At 37.5% G+C, this 15,220-nt stretch overlaps 1 long non-coding RNA gene across 2 annotated transcripts in view; it reads left to right on the forward strand.

The window, feature by feature from the left end:
* Nucleotides 1–12,553: 12,553 nt before the first annotated feature.
* The window catches only part of LOC125778599 (uncharacterized), a 58,172-nt gene continuing 55,505 nt past the window's right edge, over nt 12,554–15,220 (forward strand). For both annotated transcript variants that reach the window (XR_007422799.1, XR_007422798.1), the window contains exon 1: nt 12,554–12,584. This is a non-coding gene — a long non-coding RNA (uncharacterized LOC125778599). The remainder of the gene's footprint in view (nt 12,585–15,220) is intronic.

The raw sequence follows: 15,220 nt of genomic DNA on the forward strand, positions 1-15,220 counted from the left end.
CGCGGCATCTAATATGGTGAGCGCCATCGCGCGCGCATTTGCACAACAGCGTCTTGACATTCAGTCGAAGTGGCGTGAATAAATGCCGCGCCATGAGAAACATGCAAATTAGAGAAAGAAGAAAGCGCTTTAATTTGAGATTTTCGTGTTTAAAACTACAAAATTTTTGTGCGCGTTGCAAGGAATTTGCCACCAGAAATTTCAGTGAAAGGAAAGGGTAACTCAGAAATATTTACGCGCGATTTACATACGCTTTTTTTGTGTGTGGCACTTTAAAGGTGCACTAAAAGATGCTGTAAATACTGGCGCGTCTACTTGCAAGGCATTCAACATTTTCCCACTTGCCTTTAAATCCTTTCTCACCCTTTTGCTGGCGTTTCCGCACACACAGAAACACAAAAGGGTAAGTCATTCAAATTTGAGCGAGGTAAACGCGGAAAATATCAAACTCTACTTAGCATACGAATGTGCCCATTTGTGGCGCTGAGAAATATCGTAAAAATATAATAATGCATAAAAATATTTTTTTTTTTCGTGTTTTTTTCGTTTTGAAAAAAAAATACATAGAATTGAAAATAATTCTCAACCACTCAAATTCTAAATGCTACAACTGCCAACTGCCAGGCTCAGGCTCAGGCGGCTGACGTGTCCTTTGAAGCGCACACAACAGCCATTGACTTTCGGCTCTTCAGCTGTTGCGCCGCGCACTGCCACACTGCTTTGCTGTACAATTGTACAATAATAGGTAGCAACAACAACAACAGCAACAGCGACAACGGCAAGCGATATGCCGGCAATGATAGCAATAAGCAGTAAGTAGTAAGCAATAAAGGCGCACATTTCAAATGCCAACCCTTTGTTGCATGTTGTTTGTTGGGATGGTGTGCTGCGCGCAGAAAGGTGCGCCATGTGAACTAAAACTCAAACTCAAGCAGCGCAAGCAAATCACCGACCACGCCACCGCTTTGCCGGCAGTTGCCACATGACAGTTTGGTGGTAGCGCGCTACAATCACAGATTCCGCCGCGGAGATATGCGCGCTTGTGGTATAACAACCAACAGAAAATAACGCTGATTATAATAGGAAAATTGAAAAACTAGAAAAACCACATTTTTTTCTGGGCGGCGCGCGGGACATTCGGAACATTTGGAAAGCGAAAATGATATGCGCGCATCTTGTTAAGATGATCAGCGGCAGCGGTAGCGGCGGCGAGTAGATGTACAAACAATAAAACTGAATGCAGGCAGCAATAAAAGGTGAAATAAAAATCGTGTATACTAACATATTTACATACAAGTATGTGTGTGTGTATGCGTGCATTTGAAATAAAATGTGAAAATCCTAATGGAAAAGGAAAATGTCGTCAATGTCGTTTGGGTTGCAAGTCAGCGCCGCTGAGATACGCGCATTCAAATGTAAATTGTTAAGTGAACGCCGTTGATTGCAACAACAATTGTTGGTGTGAGTTGGCGCGTATTTACTGCGCGTATGCTCAGAGATGCGGCGGCACATGTAAGTTACAGGGTTTGTGATATGGTTTGGTTTTATACTAAACATTAGAAGACTCGCTGGTTTGAAGATGAATCACAAAATTACTTAACTTGGGGAAAGTAATGCCGGCTTGTGTTTGAAATGCGTTGAAAGTGCAATCAATCGACAAAAAAATAGTTCTTAAAATGCTCACAGATCTCTTGTCTTATAGGGTGTACCCAAGCAATTTAATTTTAGCCTACAGAAGAGGTTCGCTCTTCATTACATGAACTAGCTTCTATTTCTAGAACCCTCAGAAAAATCTTTATACTCCGACAGCAATTTTGCTAGTCGTTTCTAAAACTTATTTGGAAATGGAAACCAAATTTCTGATCAAGAACTGTCGCCTCAGTTAGTATATCTTAGAGATTTATCGAGTAACCCCAAATAGCTATCAGAGGTTTTGTAATGCTTTATAGTGCTGCTTGGCAATTCAACTCTAAATGTCATATTCTGTCACCTCAGTAGAGTTGGTAAACAATAGAGTCTAGTTTGTTCTCGCTTCTTCTGCCACATTCATCTCTCTGAGTAAGTTTCAGAGTTGATACTGAACTACTTCCACAAAATCACTAAATCTTATATCTCCGAAACTATTTTGCGTCGATTCTTAAATTGAAAGCGTACAAAATACAGCTTCTTCAAGAACTGAAATCGTTCGACTTTCGCAAATGACATTGCTTCGTTCTATGGGACGTTCCAGGAAGATCCGACGTTTTTGAGCCATATTTTGTTCAGCGATGAGGCCCATTTTTGGCTCAATGGATATGTAATCAGGCAAAATTGCAGTATTTGGGATGAAGAGCAACCTGAAGAGATGCAAGAGCTGCTATTTTATCCAGAAAAAACAACGGCTTGGTGTGGTTTGTGGACCGGTGGAGTCATATATCCATATTTCTTCAAAAATGGTAACGTTTCAATAAGACGGCGCTATTTCCTATACATCGCATCAATCAATGAATTTATTGAGAGAACACTTCGGTGAGCAGATAATTTTACGTTTTGAGCCGGTCGATTGGCCAACAAGATCTTGGCTTAGACTTTTTCTTGTGGGAATTTGTAAAGTCTAAAGTCTATGCGGACAATCCCGCTTCGTTCAGGCCTTGGAGCAAAAACTCACGCCTGTTATTCGCCAGTTACTCCTTCGTGTGAGACATCGAAAATTGGACTCAACGCATGAAAGATATAATCTTCAAAAAATAAATGCCAAAGAATATTCTTTCTCTTGATAGTAAACATTCCTCAATTGACTTGAAGTTTCTGTATTTTTTTTTAAGTATGGAACCTCAAAATGGATCACCCATTATATATAGTCGATACCTCAGCTAAAAAAATATCGAGTTTTTGTTATTCACGCATGGATATAACCGCTTAAATAAAGTTAACCAAAATTGCACACCCTTTATAGGCATATTTAAATACATTTAAAATTTTCCTAAGCAATCCAGCACTAGAACATACATATTTATCATAAGTCTCTGTCGTGCTTTCGGTGTTTTTTCTCATCATTCCCGTTATTTACAAATGTCATTTGGCATTTTGTTTACCGTTGCATTATTTACGGCAATGCCGTTGATTTGCCACCACTGTATTGTTGTTGTCCTTAACTGCAAGAACCACTGTACCACTGTGGCAGTTCGTAAGTACCGACAAATACTGTGAGCATGGGAAGAACATAAGTCTCCAAACACTCGTCGCTCTCCACCAGACACTCGTTAGAGTCTTTAAGCCAAAAGGTAAATATTTCAAAAAAGTATTCAAAGTTGTTCAACACCAAAGCATCAATTTTGTGTGCCTCCTATTAAACCGGGTTGTTCAAATAGCATTTTTTACTCACACATACACACACACCCATATTAATTTACTAACAGCGCGCACGTACGACTTTACCGCGTGTGATTAATAGCGCGCCATAGCTCAAATGTCCGAGCGCGCGGTCGCTGCAGCTCTTTAATTAAAATTATTCGCAGCCGAGCGGTGTACTAAGTGCTTTAGTCAGATAGTTACCTCAGCGTTGGCTGGTAATCATTTTATAATTCACTGCTCTCTGTGTGTATGTATGTGTGTGTGCAGCCAGCTGATGTCCTTTGTCCTTAATTCTAACTCTATGCTGCTTTTTCACTTTTTTCACTGCCCTCTATTAAGTTACCTTTTTCCTGCCACACTGTCTGATCCTATAAGTTATGTAAGCGCATTGCATTTTAATTTACACATTTTTGTATTTTCACTTTCAGAGGAAATTCTCTTACATTTAATTGCGTTCTTAATGAGCGGCCAGCAGCTGACCTTTCTGCCGCTGCCGCATGTGGCCGCTTTGATCCTTGTTCTTAATTCGTTGAGGGTCACTCTGTCTAAAGGTAGCAGCCATATAAGTATATATATCTCTATATAATGTTGTTATTTTTTCTTGTGTTTGTTGTTTTTTTAATCGCGTGAACACATCAAAGGGTCGCAGGGGTAATTAGCCGCATTTTAGCTGCTTCGGAATGACAGTGTACACGACCTTTTTCATGCAAATTTCAGAGTTGACGCCTGTAAAATTTTTATCTTGAATACGCCCTCGTTTTTGGGGATTGTAGGGAAGGAGTTGTGAGCTAAAATGTATAAAGTTGTTAGTGTGTTAAATTTTCGGTGGATTAGTGGTAGAGTGTATAGCTTGTGTTCCACTAAGTAGAGGTTCAAAATAGGCAATCCACTATCGTCAAACATTTAACTTGTTAGAAATTGACAAATTATAGATCCAAAATAGCAATTGCCTTATACTGCTGTAGAGAAGCCATGGCAAAAGGTGTCATACCGAAAGTGATTCTCTAGCTCTACGACACCATAGTCAAACACATTATGTTCTATGAAATCTTTATATAGCGAAGGGCTCTAGAAAATACCACACTTGCAAAAAACCTCAAGAGCGTTTAACGGGTGGCGGCCATGTGTGGTGTACTAAGGTCCACTCCAACCGTAGCACTCAAGCCCGTAGACATCATCGAAAAATGTATTGCTATCAGACTCAGAGAATATGGGTTCCTAAAAGAGCACGTATCTGAACACTCTAAAATCCTCACACACTTTGACTTCATGTCGTATAACTTGGATCGCCAAACCGAACTCTGGTGGTTCCTTCTATGCCCTTATACCGGCGAGGGAGTTGTGAGTGGGAGGAAGCCGTTGAAGGAGAGGGGCAATAAGCTTCTTTACGGATGGGTAAAAGTTCGGTGCAAGGTTGGTGGAGGGATTTTATGTCAGCAGCTCTCTATCAACTCCAGCTTCAGACTTCCTGACTATTGCAGTGTCTTCCAAGCCGAGGTTGCAGTCACGAAGGTAGCAGTACTCGTATGTTTACTGCTCTGAAGTACAGTCTTTTTCGTAGACGTGACCATTAATTCAGATAGCAGGGCGGCGATACTAGCCTTGAACTCGTTAACAGTGCGTTCAGAGTTGGTTAAGGAGTGCCTCATCTCGCTATCAATAGCATCGCGTTTCTTTGCGATAAGAATCGTATTGGTGCCAGACCACAGCGAAATCACAGAAATTTATAAAACTGATGAGCTAGCAAGGAAAGGAAACCTAAAATCGCTATCGGTAGAATGGGAACGGGTCGGTGCTCCTGTATTCTCTTGTGCTCTACTACTAGATAGCTCGGTTTCTTGGTAGCTTAGTCCACACTGGGCCACCTTTGGTACATACGCTGTCGAAAAAACCTTTTGGCTCAAGATCGATCGCAAGAGATCTAATGATGTCTTTCCTTTCAATAAGACTAGTTTTGGGGCTTTAACAGACCATTGCCTTGTTGGCATCCATGGTGTAAGGTTGGGGATCTTACCAGGCGCTATCTGCAGAAACTGTATGGAAGAAGATTAAATGGAGACAAGTCAAGACTTCTTTCTTTCTTGTCCCGTGTTTAGAAGGTCAATACTTATACACTTGGCTCCGCATACCTTCAGATAATCCACCGAACTATCGGGAATAGAAATAACACGCATCTGTAAATTTGTATTGACTACTAAGCGTTTTGTTAAGTTTGAATACTGGAGTTCTTTTTTTCTATGGATTCACAAAGAACTACATATAGCAATCCACGTGTGATCTCTTTAGATCAGCCATCTAACCTAACATTTGTTGTATGAAGATCTCATACTTCTTCACCATAAACAGAAAAGTTATGGAATATCTTAAGTATAAAGCGATATTTTTATACCCAAAACAGGATTTTTGGCGGAAATTCTTTGAATAGCCCATATAAATGGGCTCCAGAAACTGTCAGGGAAGTAAGAGTACAGTTCTATACAAATACACCCAATCTGTTAGAGTAAAAAGGTGGAATTAAACTAATATTTATATTTAGGCATATTTTAAGGGTACACGCCAAAAACAAAGTCCTAAAGAAACTCGACTAAAAGATATCTTTCGTATAATGATAGACCGTATGACAAATGTCAAGCAAATTCCAAAAATGTAGTTTTGAGAAAAACGAGTTTCAGCATTAACCTATGGAGCTGATAGTAGTAAGCGGCTACATTTAGGCAGTATGTAACTCAAAAGCAATTCGAAATATCGATAATATATCTAAAGTAATCGTACTTTTTTTTAATTTCACACCCGGCGAGTCCCTTGAATAATACGTACAATATATTCTTTATATTAGAATGTATAGAGAGGAGTAAAGTTTGCTGCATCGCCTCTCTATAAATCACCTCATTTCTGCACACTCTCCAAACTAAAGTTGACACTTTTCAAATTCCTCTTGTCATTAGCGACTTGAAAAAGACCAGCAAAATTTATTAGCGAAATTGCGTGCGTCAAGCGTTAGTATCCAAAAAATGCACAGATCATAAAAAAAACTCTAATTAAATAATTGCGCACCCATACGCAAGTACATATGTACATATGTATGTATGTATACATGTACGGGTAAAGTGGGTATTTATCAATCGATGCCAAAAAATTGAAAAGCGCGACAAACCGCAAACATATTTGCACGTCAAAGCGAACAAAACACTTATGACCATTGCTAAAAGTAAAAAATTCAATAAACCAAAATAGATTTTAGATGCCATAATGCGCGCTGCTAAGCAAGTGACTGCAAGCATATATAGTACATACATACATATACATATATATGTGTATGTGTTCATCATTTGTATGCGTTTGTGTTTATGTGTGTGTCATGTCAGATGCTAAAGAATTGCTCGGCCACACTTGTTTGTCATTAATTTGGTTCAAGTGTTTTCCTATGTTAATCGCCCTAACGCCTTGTAGCTTGTCAACCGCACACACACACTCATATGTATACATATATGTGATCATAATTCCTGCCGTTCGATTTGTTCTGCGCGCAAAGCCATACAACTCGAATCGCATTTTGTTTCATTTCACTTTAAATTTTTACGAGTTTATCATCCATATTTATTAATACGATTTTCATATTCGATCATAAAATTTTGATTTCTCCACCGCGGATGTGGTGCCGGCGTGTGTATGAGTGTATGGGCGTGTGCGAGTATGTGCTTATAAGTGTGTGTACTATTAAATTGAAAGCCATAAAAGTTAGAAACTTTCAAGCGGCAAGAAAAATAACAACAACAAAAATATCAAAAAATAAAAACAACAACAACAAAATCTAAAAACCATCAAAACTTAAAAAAGCTGCCAACAAAATTTTAAAAATCCTAACAACAACAACAACAAATGGAAAAGCAACAACAACAAAAACAAAAAAATTCGACAAAAACAAAATCATTAAGAAATAGCTTCGAAATTTTAAAAAAGTCTAACAACATTTTAAAAAATCCCAACAACAACAAACCCGCAAAAAACCACAACAAAAACAAAATTTAAAAATGCTACAACAAATTCTAAAAATGCAACAACAACAAAATTTTAAAAAAGTCTTCCCAAAATATTTAAAAAAGTGCTATACCAACAACAACAACAAAAATGTGTATAGAACTTGTTGTCAAGCGCTTGGCAATTTGCTGAAGCAAGTCGAAATATTCATGTTACTTGTTCTTAAGTGTATAAAAATACACACATACCCACACATATACATTAAAGTATGTGTGTTATTACTTTCCAAATGCTTTTCGCTCGTTTTCGGTTTGGGTACCCTGTGTGTGTGTGTTATTACTTTCCAAATGCTTTTCGCTCGTTTTCGGTTTTAATTTTCTGCTTTTCTTTTTTATGATTTCGCGCTTTAATTAAGATTTGCTCGTGTAGCGCTCACTCAGCGTGGCCAAAGCCACGTAGAACAATGCAGGCAATCATGCCCACACACATATACATTTTACACACAAACACACATCCGTCGTACTATACACACATCTATGTGTGGGCTCACTTACATATCTCTTTCGTGTTGGAAAACAATTATATAGCCGGTTTATCGATTGCAGTATTCACTTTTTTTAGAATTTTTGTTTTTGTTTTTGTTGTTGTTTTTGTTTATTGTAGCCGGTTTGCTAATTGTATCTTTCTGCCGACAGCTTGTTAAATTAAACGTTTTTGGCTACTGTTAGACGCGGGTTTTGCGCCTCCGGCCACTGTTGGCTTATTTAGTTCTTGGCGCTTTTTGTTGCTGGCGTTTTTTCTTAACGGTATTTTAACCTTTTGTGGCAAATTTGATATCGATTTAATTGTGGTGCACGCTTGAGCGCTGCAAATTAACGGGTTCGAAAGAAATATGTTGCTTTAAATTTCTACTCACTGATGATTGATGATATATATGTATTTATGATATGGTTAATTGAATTAAATTTAAAAAAATATTATATAATTTTTACAAATGATAAACATGAATTTATATGCTGCTGCCGAATGAGATCTTCGAAGTATTTAAAAAACAATTATATTAAATATTATTGTTGTTGTTGGATTAAAAAAAAATTAAATTTTTTCTAATTAAAAATTTAATTAATTTTTTTTAATTTTTTTTTTAATTATAATAAAATTTTTTTATGATTTTTATAGGACATACGCCCTTCTGAATTTGTCTACAGGATGGAATAGATTTTTTTTCCATCATGAAAAATCAATTTTATATCCCAAATAGCTTAGCCTTACATTTCCGCGTTGCCATATTTCGCAATTCTGTTCTTTCCAAATATTTCAGATTCGAATCGGGCTTCATTGACCGTCTTTATCAACGTTTTTTTTGCGTTGTAGCAACAGAACAGAAAAGGTTCCCAAAATAATTTCGAGAACTACTATCAAGTTAACAATCTATAACTTGGTAAAAATCCAGATCCATTTCCAATACGTAGTCCTGATCTTGGAACAGTCTTCACAGTCTTTTCCTAAATACCCACCACGATCCGTTTAATTTGGCTGCTCTTCGCATAAGCTCCATTTTATTACTGGAGTACGCACTGTTCTGAATATTTTTGCCTTCCTAGAGTTTCTTGGCCTGTTCCTTACCAAATTTTAACCTAATATAAATCTAAGACCTCTGTGATACTATAACCTGTGCTGATATCACCAATTTGTAGCTGTCAAATGATCGTTTTTGGGAGGCTCTAATTAAGATTAAAGAGTTCGCATATGGAAGCTTTGTGATATGACTTGAAGAAAAAGAAATTCAGAGTAAGATTACGTCTTGAAGTAAGAGAAATTTAGAGTAAAATTCTATTATATTGTTAGAATATAGTCTACAGCTACACTTGTTAAGCCAGTGTCTACTAGATCATGTCTAGTTTTGAAAATTACAGTCTGGAATTAGTACTTATCTAATTATAACTAACCGTCGATTCTTTCTATGGTGGTATGGTGGTAGTTGTTGATGCGGCATAAAACATCCCCGAAATAATTTGGAGGAACACTGCCAAGTTGACAGTCCTTGGCCAGATAGCACTCTGGCTACGTTACAAAGTTTCCTTATACCGAGTTGCTGATGAGTGCTCTCAGAGAGCAGAAGTGCTAGTAGAGTAGAATCGTTTGGTTGTCTATTGTTATTGCAGCTTCTCCGGGGCGAACCTTCCTTGTGTTTGTTAATGTACGTTTTTTGTTGCACAAAGGCGGGAGCGTATCTTGGCTACAATAAGACAGTGGTCCATGTCAATGTTAGTATCTCGCAGCGTCCACACGTCTTAAACACTGGAGATTGGAGATGTCTTTCGTATATCACAATATGAACGATCTTTTTGGTGACTTTTCGATTGGGAGACAGCCAGGTATCTTGAAGAATGTTTCTATGATGGAATCTAGTACTACAGATAACCATATTTCGGGCCACGGCGAAGTCGATCAACTTCAACCCATTTGGAGATGTTTCATCATTGAGGCTGAGTTTACCGACCGTTGTGCCAAAGATATCTTCTTTGCCCACCCTGGCGTTAAAGTCACGAAGCACGATTTTTTCATCGTGGCGGGGGCAACTCTCACATGTTCGCTCCAAGAAAAAGACATCATTTGTCACATCGTCCTTCTCTGCCTTCGGATGGTCTCACTCACTTAGTTCTCACTTTAGCTTGCTTTCAAACGAATGTTTTTTGCTGCCCAGAGTATATGTGGTCTAAGACCAGAAGTCGTGCGCTGCTTGAGCTATAGAGAACTTTCCTCACTTGCGTTAATTTCTACACATGGCCTCATCCTCCAAAACTGTTGCTCGAATAAATTTGAGAAGTTAGAACAATATTCTATGTAGATATGTTAGAAAATTAAATAAGTTAGTAGAAAAAAAGTTTTTTTGAAGGTTTGAAACCCATATAACCCCTTAATAGAGGTTATCAACAGGCACTTTCTCGGGCATCCTAAAGGAAAACTCCTCGATTGCTTGGTGCCATATGTAGTTTAACCTATGGTTTATCCTTGAAATTAAGGAACGGTTAGACTCTATTCGATACTAAGCTTCACTTCTTTGTTGTGCTGCTGCTTTGAAAGCCCTCCTGTAGCTCTTTATCGAGTGTTCAAACAAAACACAACAAAAGTCAGTGACTCCTTTCATTGCTTCTCCATATTAAATTGAGCTATTGAAATGTACTTCATTTGCATAATTATTTGTGATTGCCAAATACACCAGCATGCAACCACAAAGTAAATTTATTGAACTGCGTCTATTTGGGAGCTACAAACCCACAAACATGCATGTGATGCAGGTAGAAGCCCCGCAATACTGCCAATGTCAATTAAGAGAAACACACACACGTACATATGCGCATAACGGTATCTGCATACGCGTCTAGGGATGTAACTAGCTATAATAGCGGTAAATCCCTTACGAAAGCTATGCATCATCAATAAATAACCGATTAAATGCAGCAACAACAGCAACAAAACCAATAATTATTAAACTTCTGTGTGTTTCACATGTTTCAGTGTGTGTGTGTGTGTGTACTTGTTGCACACAAAATGCCCGATCATGAACACTAAACCGTTATTAACTTTCCACACAACGGCAGAGTTTTCGAAGTTGCAGGGATTCCGACTCAACCCAAGCTGGCTGAGCGGCTGAAGTGACATGAAGTAAGGACGCACAAGCGCCAGCTATGCATGCATGTATGTGTGTGTGTGGTGGTTATTATCCTTTCGATACAATTGAACAGCGGTGCATATTTTTGCAATAGAATTTTCGCATATCATTGCCATTTATGGCCGCTCGTCGACCGCAGGCGGCATTCTCTATTCAAGGGTTCCCACTTCGGCCACGCAGTTGTCTCGGCGCGTAGTAAGGGCTCAACCGACTTTGTGATGTCTCACTGTCAGTATGCTTCGTTCATTGCATTTTGCTTGCATTTTGTTGCTGTTGTTTGCATTTTGTTGCTGTTGTTTTCATTTTGCTTTTGTTGTTTTCATTTTGTTTCTGTTGTTTTGGTTGTTTGCTTTTGGTGGGGTGGTTTGTTTGCGACTTTATTTATTTATACTTAATGCTTTGAAACGTGATAATGACATGCTAATTGATGTTATTGATTCGTCATTGAAAGGATAACACACAAAGCAGCCAATAAAGTCGGTATTTACATGAAATTAGTGAATATTAAGTGATTTCAGGTAGCAATGAGTTTACAGTTCTCCCTTTAGTCAACAATTTTATAGACTGTGAGACGAGTTCTATTCACTAAAGTTTTGAAAACATTGCTTGAGGAGATGTAAAAAATCGGAAAGAATAAATTATGCAAGTTTTTTGAAAGAAATCTATGTACAGCAGGGGTATTTTTTAGAAGAGTGAAGCAGAGTATCGAAGAAGACCGGAATACAAGCTGTGTTCATTCACTTAATGGAAGGTTTTGCGAAAGGATCTTGGTTTGCAAGCTTACAAAACAAATTCGTGCAGCAATTAAAATGGAAGAACCTTCGGTGAATGTACCCAAAACGAGATGACCACCGATTCCAATTTTCATAAAAAAAATTTTATTCAGCGATGAAGCTCACTTTTGGTTGAATGGTTAAGTTAGGTACGGTTAGATGTCTGATTAAAGATCGCACGTGGACTATATGTAGTCCTTTGTGAAGCCAAAGGAGAGAAGAACCCCTGCGTTCGAACTTATAAATTACCAAAACGCTTAGTAGCCAATACAAATTTGCACAGCCGTTTAATTTCTGAAGTCTCCCAAGTGCTTAAGGCTTAACCTCCCGAACCTCCCAAAACACGGGATAGTCAAGAAGGAAGCGTTTTCTTCAATATATCTTCTGCAGATGTCGTCTTGTAATATCCCCAACCTTACAGCATGGACGCTAATAGGGCAATGGCCTTTTAAAGCCCTACAACTAGGAAGAGGCTGGCCTGACTGAGGACAAAGCGATTACTAGATCTTTTGCAATCGATCTTATGCCAAAAGGCTTTTGCGACAGCTCACATATCCATGGTGGCCGAGCCCTGGTCAAGTTCCCGCAAAGCCTTGTTCTCTGGACGGAGAACACAAGATGATACGGAGCATCCTTGCTAACTCATCGCCTTTGTATTGCAGCTTCAGAAGTGCTTGGGGGTCATATTGAATCGACATTGTACATAATATCCTCTCATAATATGATTTTTATACTTATATTCATCAAAATATTAATATTAATTCAAATTTTAAATTCTTCTTTGTCATATTTCAGGGGCCAACATGAAAAATGGAGCATAATGGGTAAGTCACATCAGCATAATTAAATAAAAGCTTATGTAACTACTTTAATGAGCTTCATCAAAGAGTATACTTAAGTATTTCTTAGTAAAGATATATTAGTAGTAGTGTTACTAGGTTAGGTTAGGTTAGGTTAGATTAATCTGGTAGGCCCATATACCACCACGCATAGACCAATTTTGGTTCTTTGCGCTACCATATGGACTCCATGAGAATAAGTCATGTTATAGGATGCTTGCGTTTGACGCGTAGTCTTGCCAATGCAGCACAAGTGCACAACAGATGCTCCACTGTTCCCATGGAGCCTTGCCTAGACAGTTCCCGTAGTCTTCTCGACCTGTCAGCCCCATTCTGCGGGCATGAGTCGGCACCAAACAGTGATTATTTAGTATTCCGATCATGTTCCTACAGTGTCTGCTAACGAGTGCCAATAGGAATTTCGTGTACTACCGATCTATTCCGATTGCAAAAGATATGTATATCGTTTCCTTCGGGAAACTATAGTACCTACATATGTGAGCTGTAAGTAATTTCATGTAGAGACGAAAAAAGGTTCTGTAAATAATTTGTTTTAGGCTTTAGTAGAGAAGATTGCTGAGGCATAACAAGTACGGTATACTATTTCAGTGAACGATAATTAGTTTACAACACACTTGAGATCGACACTTTCGACTGTTTTTTTATTTAAATTTTAACACATTGGTAGTTTGGTCATAAAGACTTTTTGAAAATATTGAATCGAAGGACTCTAGGAGAGGCATTATTCACCTGAAACACTTTATATGCAGCTCTCGGCTTCTATGGGTTATTGAAAGGGTTTCATGTTCACTTTTCGGCTTCTTTTTCATTTCTTTCTAGATCAGCATGATCAAAGCGCAAATAGTAACTAAGCTTAAGCATTATTTAAATCTGTGAAGTGTTAAGTAGTCGTCGAGATGATAAAAAGCTCTGCAGGCAATTATAATATATATTCTACTTCAAATTTGTATTAAAAATATATATTTTTAATAATGGCCGCCAATGGCCGATGGTTCTTTGGTCAGAAAGTAATAAAAAGTCGTTTTTAAAGCGCATTGATTTATAAATATCATAAGAAAAAATATTCAAAATATATATGAAATACTAAATAATAACAATATTAAGGTCAAATATATGCTTATATATACATTTATATACACAATTTTTATATAGATTTTCACAAAATCCACACTCGCTTGCAAGCATCAATGACCTCCACTTGCCAATTTTTTCAAATTCAATTATTTTCTCAACATAATTTCACAAAAATACTCACACACATACGCAGAGCATTCAACAAAATATACATAAACACATTTGGACATATGGACATATGCACATTGACATTTATTTTTAGCGTAATTTCATTTCACTTCATTACAAAAATAAATGGTGTACACTTTGTGGCACGTTTTTCACGCTTTAAAAATAATCGAAATTAATATTATTTATTTAAGAGCGCAAGCGAAGAGAAATTTGCGAAAAAAGTTCATTTGCAGTCTTTGCCAATGGCAATGCCGTCAGTGTGGTTCGTATATTCTATGCAATAATGGCGCATATCAAGTAACAGTACGGCTTATAAGTATGTGTACGAACGTAAATTGCTACGCAGATGACGAGTGCAACTGGATGTGTGGGTGTTCGGGGCGAAAGTGACTGCCAAATTATCTGGTGGCCTTCTAAATTTCTTGCTGTCATATTTAGTTGAAAAAAAAACAAGCAAATAAAACGGTTATGAAACTTGTTGCATTTAGCGGCAGTGGCAGTGCGAAGGCGATATGGCAAATTAAGCTGTGGAGGGGAATTACAAGTGAAGAGTGTGACGCTGTGAAAGAGTGTTCAATAAACAAAATGTAGCACGGAAGGTATATAGAGTTAAATAAAAATAGTTTTCACTATTTTTTATATATGTATGTATCAATGATCAGGATGACGAGAAAAGTTGAAAGCCGGGGACTGTTTGTCTGTCCGTCCGTCCGTCCGTCCGTCCTTGTAAGCTTTACCATGAGTAAAAATTTAGATATCTTAATGAAACTTAGTATACGTGCTACAACAACCAAATTTATCTGGCAAAAATACTATAAGGACTCCTATAGTGTGAAAATGGATGAAATTAGAAGCTAATCCCGTTCACTGCCCATATAACGGTACTGTCGAAAACTACTAAAAGACATCAAATTTTACATTCGGAACTGTATGAGAGGGCTGTATGGAAGTCGGTGTGAAAATTAGACCATGGGCGTGGCGCCGCCCACATTTCGATGAAATCACATACATATATCGGGAGTCAACCGATCGATTTTGACTTAATTTTGTACTTGACTTCTTCTCATAGCAACAGTACGAAAATGGGGAAAATCAATTAATTCTCATAATTAAAAAAAATTATTATAAAAAAAATATATTTTTCTAATATTTGTATGCCAAAATAAAATGTTATAAAAAACGTCTCATAGCAACTGTTTTAACTCAAAAATTTATTTTCCATTGACTTTAATTGTTGAATTTTTTTATGAATATTCAATATTTTTTTCCTAATTTATTTATTTTTTATTTTGTATTTATAAAAAAAAATTATTTTTTAAAGAAGTTTTACAAAATAAAAATTTCTAAAAAATATT

The sequence above is a fragment of the Bactrocera dorsalis genome, chromosome 5, assembly GCF_023373825.1.
Source record: "Bactrocera dorsalis isolate Fly_Bdor chromosome 5, ASM2337382v1, whole genome shotgun sequence".
Taxonomy (NCBI): domain Eukaryota; kingdom Metazoa; phylum Arthropoda; class Insecta; order Diptera; family Tephritidae; genus Bactrocera; species Bactrocera dorsalis.